The sequence below is a fragment of the Priapulus caudatus genome, unplaced genomic scaffold (genome assembly GCF_000485595.1).
Source record: "Priapulus caudatus unplaced genomic scaffold, Priapulus_caudatus-5.0.1 Scaffold997, whole genome shotgun sequence".
Taxonomy (NCBI): Eukaryota; Metazoa; Priapulida; class Priapulimorpha; order Priapulimorphida; family Priapulidae; genus Priapulus; species Priapulus caudatus.
In genome coordinates, this window is record NW_014578058.1 from 92185 (window position 1) to 101044 (window position 8860).

The window sequence follows — 8860 nt, forward strand, 5'->3', positions numbered from 1 at the left end:
TGCAGACCTGACAACTTGGGGTGACAATATTGCGCTTTTAAATTGTTTTCAGCGTTACTTGGCGAAACGTGCGTCTTCTGGCGCAGCTTCAACAGAAAGATGAAGGTGTATCACGCTTTTTTTGCTAAACGGAGTTTTACGTACGTCTGTTAGAGCGATACGATTGCAGCAGAAATATAATACAGAGATTACTAAATATATATATATATATATATATATATTATATATATATATATATATATATTATCATAATATATAGTAATATATATAATATATCACTTATGTATCCGTGTGTGTTTTTGTGTGTCGCGCGCAGTGTGTGTGTAGGCAGGTTGCGTCGTGTACTGTCTGTTAAATTGACTAAATTTTACTAATACGACGTTCCTTACGCAATTCTAACACAGTACAAGAATATTCCAACACTACTTTGATATGTTTTTTGTGTACGACAATTAAAATATGCTCTTAATATTTGTTCTAATTTATACCAATTATAATTTCATTCATCTTCATGTGACACTATAACCAATCTCAAGGAGTTGCCAGGCGAGATTATTTAATTGGCGTCATTATAAATTATTGAAAAATGACTAATTATATTATTTACAGTCTGTTCCCTACAATTACTATTTATTAATTTGAAAAAAAATATATTTCCTTCATAATTAAATGGAGTATGATTGGAAGCTGAGGGAAATATCGAAAACGTAAATATTTTGATATCATGCATGATATAACCTACAAGGCAACAACAGCCACTAGGCTTTTTCTTATAGAATTCAGTTGTATACTATATCCCTTGTTTCCGCAGGCGCAATCAATGTATATTCTTTATTTTGTTCAAGCTTTTCTGCCAATTTTATGCCCGGCGCACACGGTGAGCTTCGTGCTGAGCACAGACGAAGTGTTCGATTGCTCAGCAGGAATCTCACACCCCCGCACACGGTGAGCTTCGTGCTGAGCATGGAACTCACGCTCCGTGCTCAGCACAAATCTCACAGTGTGCGCCGGGCTTTAGGTGTGACAGCACTTGTTTTGTTCAACGACACGATCTTATTGGGGCGTTGTGAGTTGATGCTCACGCGCACACGCAGCATTATATAAATACTAGGGTACGTAAATGACTTGACAGTTTGCAACCTGTGAGTCATAATAGAAGCTTCTAGCTTTTGGTTAAACGTAACACCGCGTTTCAGATCTTTGTGAACTAAATCTATTTAAGACGAGAATATATAGCAGAAACGGTGTGAAATTCTGACTCTTGTATTGTCATCAAGAGAAGACAATCTGACTGACTGATCAATAATCTACTCGCCACGCAGCCTTCTTCAAACAGCAGATAGATTTTAGTTGGACCCAAACAATCCGTTTCCTAACGTGCCCAAGAACCTCTTCAAAACGAGAATATATAGCAAGAAGCAAGAAAACGGAGACGCATTCAATATCAACAACGATGAATGGAACCCGATTAGACAACGACAGCAACCCGATCGGTAGTCAACAGGATATCGCAGACGAGATGGCTCGCAGCAAAGCATATTTTTATCAAATGACACCGTTAGTCAAAGCGCTGATATTATTGTTGTTTGTCGCGGTCAGTGCAGTCACACTGGTGGGAAACGGTCTCGTGATTATCATCATAGCAAAGATTCGCCGACTGCAGATACCAGCAAATCTCACGATCGTTAATTTGGCCTGTTTTGACATTTCGGTGGCATTTTCACCCGTGACAACGTTCACGCCCCGGGACACTTTACCGCGGTGTCTGGCTTACACGGTCTACATGATCACTTTTCTTCTCGGGAACGTGATGGGCATCGGACTGTCTACGATCAACAGGTACGTGGCAATCGTACATCCGTTACGCTACAACCAGCTAATGACTGTTAAGCGCACCTGCATTCTCATAGGTTTGTGCTTTCTGTACGCACTTGCTTTGGGTATTGCAGCAGGCATCGATATGACATATAGCTGGAGCCCGCCCTCAGTGTGCATCGTCGACTTAGAGCTCTCGTCCGGTTTCGTGGCCTTTCTTATCAGTCACTATATTATATTATTTATAATCATGACTTACTGCTACACCATCATTGCCAAGATCGCCTGGGACCACACGGTAAGAATGGCGGCAGCAACAGCTGCAGAGAGAGAGGAATTGTCTACTTTCGATGCTATAATGAAGAAGTCAAAGATCATACTTACCGTTGTCGGCACTTCCTCTCTTCTGATGTCACCGCATGTGTTGCACATGATGCTAAGCCACATCTTTCCGTCAAGTCTCAAAACACTCCTCATTATTCGATTCATTGCACTGATAATTAATTCATTGCTGAATCCAATGATTTACTTCTACAAGTACAAAGACTTTCGTCAAGCCACAAAGGAAGTGTTTGGCTGCAAGCCATTCAGCGTTGCACCGTTTCAACCGAACATGGGGTAAAGCACGCATACAAGGTAGCACAATATCTCTTCAAAGACAGAAGGCCAATAACAGAATCTAAAATATACAAGAAAATCCGCCTTTTAAAACCATGTGATTGTTCTTACCCAGTTTCATTTTAAGACAAGTCGATGTAATTAACCTGAGAGTAACTGCTATATTGTGATAAGTGATATGTAGCGGTGTTTGTCAATTCCTCTAATAATCTCATATAATACGACGACCTTATTCCAGAAACCACGGTAATCGTTTATTCTTAACTTAATTAAGTGTGTTGTATGGTGCTATTATATGGCGTAATGCAATAACTATATAATAAAACCTATCCTCTGAACTTACAGACGAGTACGATTACTGTTTATACTATTGTAGACGCGTTATTCGCACTACGAAAGTAGAAGTTCTGCAAGAGACTATATAGAGATAAGAAAAAATAAGAAGTAAGGTGAACTAGCGTTTTACTCAATCTCTAACACGATACATTAATTCTCAGTGCACTCCCGAAAAGAAGAGCGTTTACTACAACGGTAACCGTATCACGCACTTGCACCTTTCTCAGCGGGTGTCGCTTGTACAAAGCTCCTGAGGCGAGGCGTCTCTCACTATTTATACGTTGTGACTCGGACCCACGACCGCGTTCCTTCCTCCACGTCACCGGTCTCGTTTTAGCTCCCCCTTGGCCAATCGGCCTTACCGAATAAGGTGGGGCAAGTATTACAACTGCTGAATTACACTACCGAATAAGGTGGGATAAGCATTTCGCACACTGGCTCGAATCCATGGTCCGATTCTGGTGTCAGCAGGGTCACCTGGTCGGTGTCTAGCGCTACCTGTCACAATCCGCAAGAATTCGGGGATTCATGACTGTGGTTTCCAGCTAGCCGGCTCCGTCTCGAGCCACGCTTTGATCTCAGGCCCGACCGCTGACTTCCCTGTCTCTGTTTTATACATTTCTCCTGACACTGGTTTCGTTCCCGCATCGCCATCGCTTCCCTAGCGTGTGGGATTTGCCCGCTTACATTCCTCCCCTCCCACCGAGACGTTGCACCCATCGTCACGTCACGTTGCAGACCCCTGGCTGCTGTAAATGAAAAAAAAATTTGCACGGGGATACCTTCGGTTGGTGACGTGGTAGAACAAGCACGGCTCCCCTACAATGAAACGGAAACCGACTGGCAGTCTCGAACGAATGCCGTTGCTACCTTCCCGTCTAGGTGCTGCTATTAAACAGAACCGATGTATACTGCGCTACTTGCAAGTAGAATATAGTGTAGCGATTTACACAAGAAATACCCTATGGGTACGCATGCTGGAAAAAAAATTCGTTTAGTGATCGTATCGTAAGCAACATCTATTTATTTATTTATTTATTTTGAGCGGATGGCTTATGTGAGCAATAGCATAGTTATAGTCAACCCGCAACCGTAACGTTATATCACCTCGTCCAAACCCGTGTCTCCGTGAACATGCGCGTGTAAAGTCATCATTCTAAAATACTGGTAATCACTATAGTAGTACTAATTGCATAGTACCCACGCACAACCGTGGAACTCATCTCGTGTCCCCTCGGGCGGACACCCCGGCGAACCGTCACTAATCGCCTACGACAAAATGTGTATAATATGATACAATCGCATAGAATATTTAAAAGTCGCGTACAAAAGTTGAAATTCGCGTAACAAGTTATAATTGGCGTACCAACGGTAACAATTCGCGAATAAGACTATGGGCGTGGTGGTAACCGCACCATCCAAATCACAATAAAAAAACATCGCAAACGAAATCAAATTACATCAAATGAAAATGGGAAAACACAATTAAATTCCTTGGCATAGAAATCAAATGAAATATACACGCACGGCCGTAAAAGGAATCGCTAAAACTCGCTGATTTAATATATTGCATGCCACCTGTTAACGTACGGCCGCAGCCCGTTTGGCTGTATATAGTTGATAGTTTGCATACTGGCCATTAGCCGGAGGGGGCTGGTTCGGGGCGGTCAGGGTCGAAAAAGGGGGGTTCGGGCCATGGTACTGGGAAGTTGGGGATTTGCAGTACCAAGGCGTAATACAGGTCCTGCAGAATCTGAAAGGTCGGGTCAAAATTATGCATCTGGTAGGGGCCGAACTCATAAAGGTGGGCATAATAGCGATTCAGTAATGAAACCCTTTCACCTACAAATGGGTCTGCGGGGCCGCCGTGCTGGCCATATTCAACTAACGACTCGCGACGCTATCGGTCATCATCGCAGTTGCCAAGGTCTGGCGGCTGCGGAGGGATAACGCGCTGTAGATAATTCTGCACGGCGGAAAGGCATGGCGGCTGCGGCAGGACGGGTTACAGGTGGCATGCAATATATTAAATCAGCGAGTTTTAGCGATTCCTCTTACGGCCGTGCGTGTATATTTAATTTGATTTCTATGCCACGGATTTAGTTTTCCCCTTTTCATTTGATGTGATTTGATTCGTTTTTTAAACGGTTTGTGACGGATAAATGAGACCAGGAGGGAGAGTATGACACGATCGTGGGATGATGTATCTTACGTTTCCATAGCTACACTCCCCCACCCTAATGTAACGGAAAGGGGTTGGGATTGGTAGAGAGTGTAAAGCCGTAGACCTTGTACTCTGTGGGATTGACTCGTTATACGGTGTATACTAGCGGGGATAACACATCGCTGCCTGCCTCACGGGCGATAGTTGTACGGAAACTATTATATTGTTTTAGAGTTGGAAAGTTTTAATAAGATTCTAAAATTATCAAAAATGTAGAGTCAAGATGTCGTCCTAAAGCTGCATTAGAGTTGAAATTTGTCTTAGATTTAAGAAGTTGTGTTATGCATGAGAAGTTGTCTTACGGTTAAAAAGTTGTCATATATTTAGGAAGTTGTCTCATAGTTAGTATTCTGATAATTAAAAAATCTTACAGTTAAAGAAATTGCATAATCGTTAATTAGTTGTCTTAGCATTAATAATTTATTGCTGTCTAGAGTTAAAAAGTTGTCTTAAAGTTATGACGTTGTCTTAGAGTTCATTACTTGTCTTAGTGTGAAAATTGTTGTCTTTGAGTAAAGAAGTAGTGTTCTTAAAATTAATAGTTTCTATCGAAGTTAAAAAGTTGTCTTTAAATTAGAGGTGTTTGTCGTAGCTTATAGTGGTAAAATGTCCGTCATAAGATATAACGAAGTTGTCTATTATGCGGTTAAGGAATATTTCTATATGATGTAAGGTCTCTACAGGTAAGAAAGTTGTATCAGAGTTAATTAGTTGCCTTCAGCGTTAAGATCCCTTGTCTGTCGTAAGAGTATACAACGGTTGTTTTTAAAGTTAGTGACGGTTTAGGTTCTAAGATGGGCTTGATTGACGGCTGCGTCTAGAGTTTAAGATCTGTTTTCTTTGAGTAAAGAAGTTGTCTTAAAATTAGTAGTTACTATTAGAGTTAAGATGTTGTCTTAGTGTTGAGAGTTTTATTCACGTTAAAATTATAGTCGTAAGATTTTTCCTAGAGTTACCCTACAGTTAAGAAGCTGTCTTAGAGTTAAAAACCTATATATGAGTTAACACGGTGTCTTGGAATTTATCTGTCTAAACGTTAGGAGGGGGTTCTGGAGTTGTCACAAAGTTCTGAAGTTGTTCTAAATTAGAGTTGACAAGCTGTCTTACGATCGAGAACTCAACTTGAGACTTGAGAGTTAAGACGTAGAGTCAGATTCATTAAGTTGTTCTGGAATCCAGCAGTTGTCTTGAATAAATTAAGAAGTTCTGTTAGAGTTAAAAAGTTGTCTTAGGCATTTCATGTTGACCCTGACTTAAGAATCTGTCGTAGAATTAAGATGTTGTCTTAGGGTTATGATGTTGTCTTAAAGTGACGTATTGATGTTAGAGTTCATATTGTGGCTTAAAGGTTAGTTGTCTAAGTCAGGAAGTTTTCTTGGAGTTAAGAATTATTATGTATCTTTGTGTTCAGAGGTTGTCTTAACCCGACCAGACTGTGTGACTGACGTCAATATAATATGTATATAGGTATTCTAACCCTAGCAATACCGTTTCTTGGAGCTCGATCAGGTTGTCTTAGAAATTATGTTTCTTGAAATTAGAAAAATGTCTTGGATCGAGTTATGAACTTGTATTAAAGTTATACAAATTTTCTTAGAGTTAAGGAAGTTGCATCGTATATATCGTATTGTATTGTAAAACGTATGAAAAGATCTTGAAGACAGAAAGAGGTCTTAAAAATAAGAAATTGTCGTGTCGTACGTTACATAATAACTTTAAAGTTAAAATGTTTTCCTACATTTACAAAGTTGACTATGAGCTTATCTATATGAGATATACTGTTAATTGACAAACTGGTGTGAGTAACAATTCGTATAGAAAAGATGCCATTGATTTAAATGTTACGGGGGATAACGCGTCTGTAGTTACTGCTCAAATACGTATTATAGAGTTGCGTCACGTAAAGAATAGAAATATATGTGTAGTCTAGTTTACATAGTCTAACTAGTATATTATTTCTAATGAAAAATGTCATGTAGTTATGTAGAATACAGCACGACATCGGGAGGTTTCGTTTGTCTTTAAAGAAGATTTGTCCTGAAACACTCCACTTCAAAAACTGTTGAATCCACTCACTACCCTTTCATCTAATTCTATCTCATTGCCGTAAATTATAGCGTGCTCACTGCTCTCCTACTTGCCTCTCTACACCACGCTAGCCTGACTTATTCCTCTTTGCTTTTTGCGTAAAACTACCACAAACCAGCAGGGGGCGTTACATCCGAGCTTACACGCAACAATGTGGACTGCCCCCTTTAATTACAACTTTTTACGCTTGTCCTTGATTGTAAATGTGTTCAAATTCCCTGTTTACAAATGTGCAAGAATTTGAAGGGATTTTTCGAATTATCAGAGTGTCTTAAAATCATGAAGTTGTGTTAAAGTTAAAGAAGTTGGATTAGTATTATAAAGGTTTTTTTAACGTTGTATTGGAATTGTCAAGTTGTCTTCGAGTTACGAAGTTGTATTGTAGTTAAGAAGTTGTCTTGCAATTATAAAGGTTTCTTAAAGTTAGCAAGTTGTATTAGAATTGTGAAGTTGTTTTATAGAGTTACGAGGTTAAATTAATTGTGTTGTGGTTAAGTTAATTGTCGTTAAATTATAAACGTGTTTCAAAGTTAGGAAGTTGTGTTAGAATTAAGAAATTGTGTTAAACTGGGTTTAGACAATGGAAAAGCCCGAACGAGATGATAGATTTTTTCACATTCTATTATTGTTTCTATCAGATATGTTCAAAGCATCGGCAAACGTTTCAACATTTGACCCGCAATGTGCGCGCGGGCGACGAGGATACGCACTCTTGACGTATTAATCCGCGCCAGTGTGGCGCCGACAGCAAAAACATTTTTTGCTGTTCTCTTAGTCAACCTGATTGCTGTTCTCTGAGTTACCGCATGGCAAAAACATGATTAATTCGCCGACACAGAGTTGCGAAAATAGAACCTGTTCTAATCTCCCAACAAGTTTATATTAACCAGTTGCGCGCAAGACCTTTACGTTTACACTGCCGATTTGCGGTCGAATAATTAAAATATTAATCAAATTCCTCTATTATCTAACAAAAAGTCAATAGTGTAAACACAACTTTAGAGTTGTGAAGAGAAGTTACGATATCTCATTAACGGATTTGTGTTGCTGTTTATTGACATCAGACATACTAGTGTCCGTAACAATGTTTAGACCGTGAGGGCTTAGAAATCGGACCATTTATTTAAATATTAATTCATGTTAATTGGAACACCACTTTGTTTGGCACATTCGTTTCAAAGTTGAAGTGATACAAGATGGTTTCCTTTTTCTTTCCGGGCAATCAATAAATATATTTGTCACATAAAAATACCGCGTCTAAAATAAATATGGCACCAATAAATTATCGTTTTTTTTTGTTTGAGTTGTCTCTTACATACAGACCCACATGTCGTGAGTGTGGATAAATAAGTAACGCATCGTCTGGAATGACATTCTCATTCGTGAACCTATGGTTATGGTTAGAGATCGAGTTAGGGTCAGCGCTTGGGTTAGGGTTAGGGTTAGGGTTAGGGTAAAGGTCACGGATAGAGTTAGGGTTAAAGTGAAGGTTACGCTTAATTAGGAATCAGTTATGGATTAGCTTAAGGGTTATGGTTAGGTTGGACATTTTTTAGCAGAGGTGCCGCCGGCGTCCATAGCGCTGTGTCAGTTATTATAGAAAAACATTGCGGACGATTGAATAATATCCTCCTGTTTGCTCTTATTATACGCTATTACACCATACTAAACTATTTGTTGCCTAAGGCATCATAACCATATATAACTCTATATATTGCAATGTCTTTGTGACTTTGCCATTCTACCTTGGCCCCTTAGTTGCAGACCTAACAACTTGGG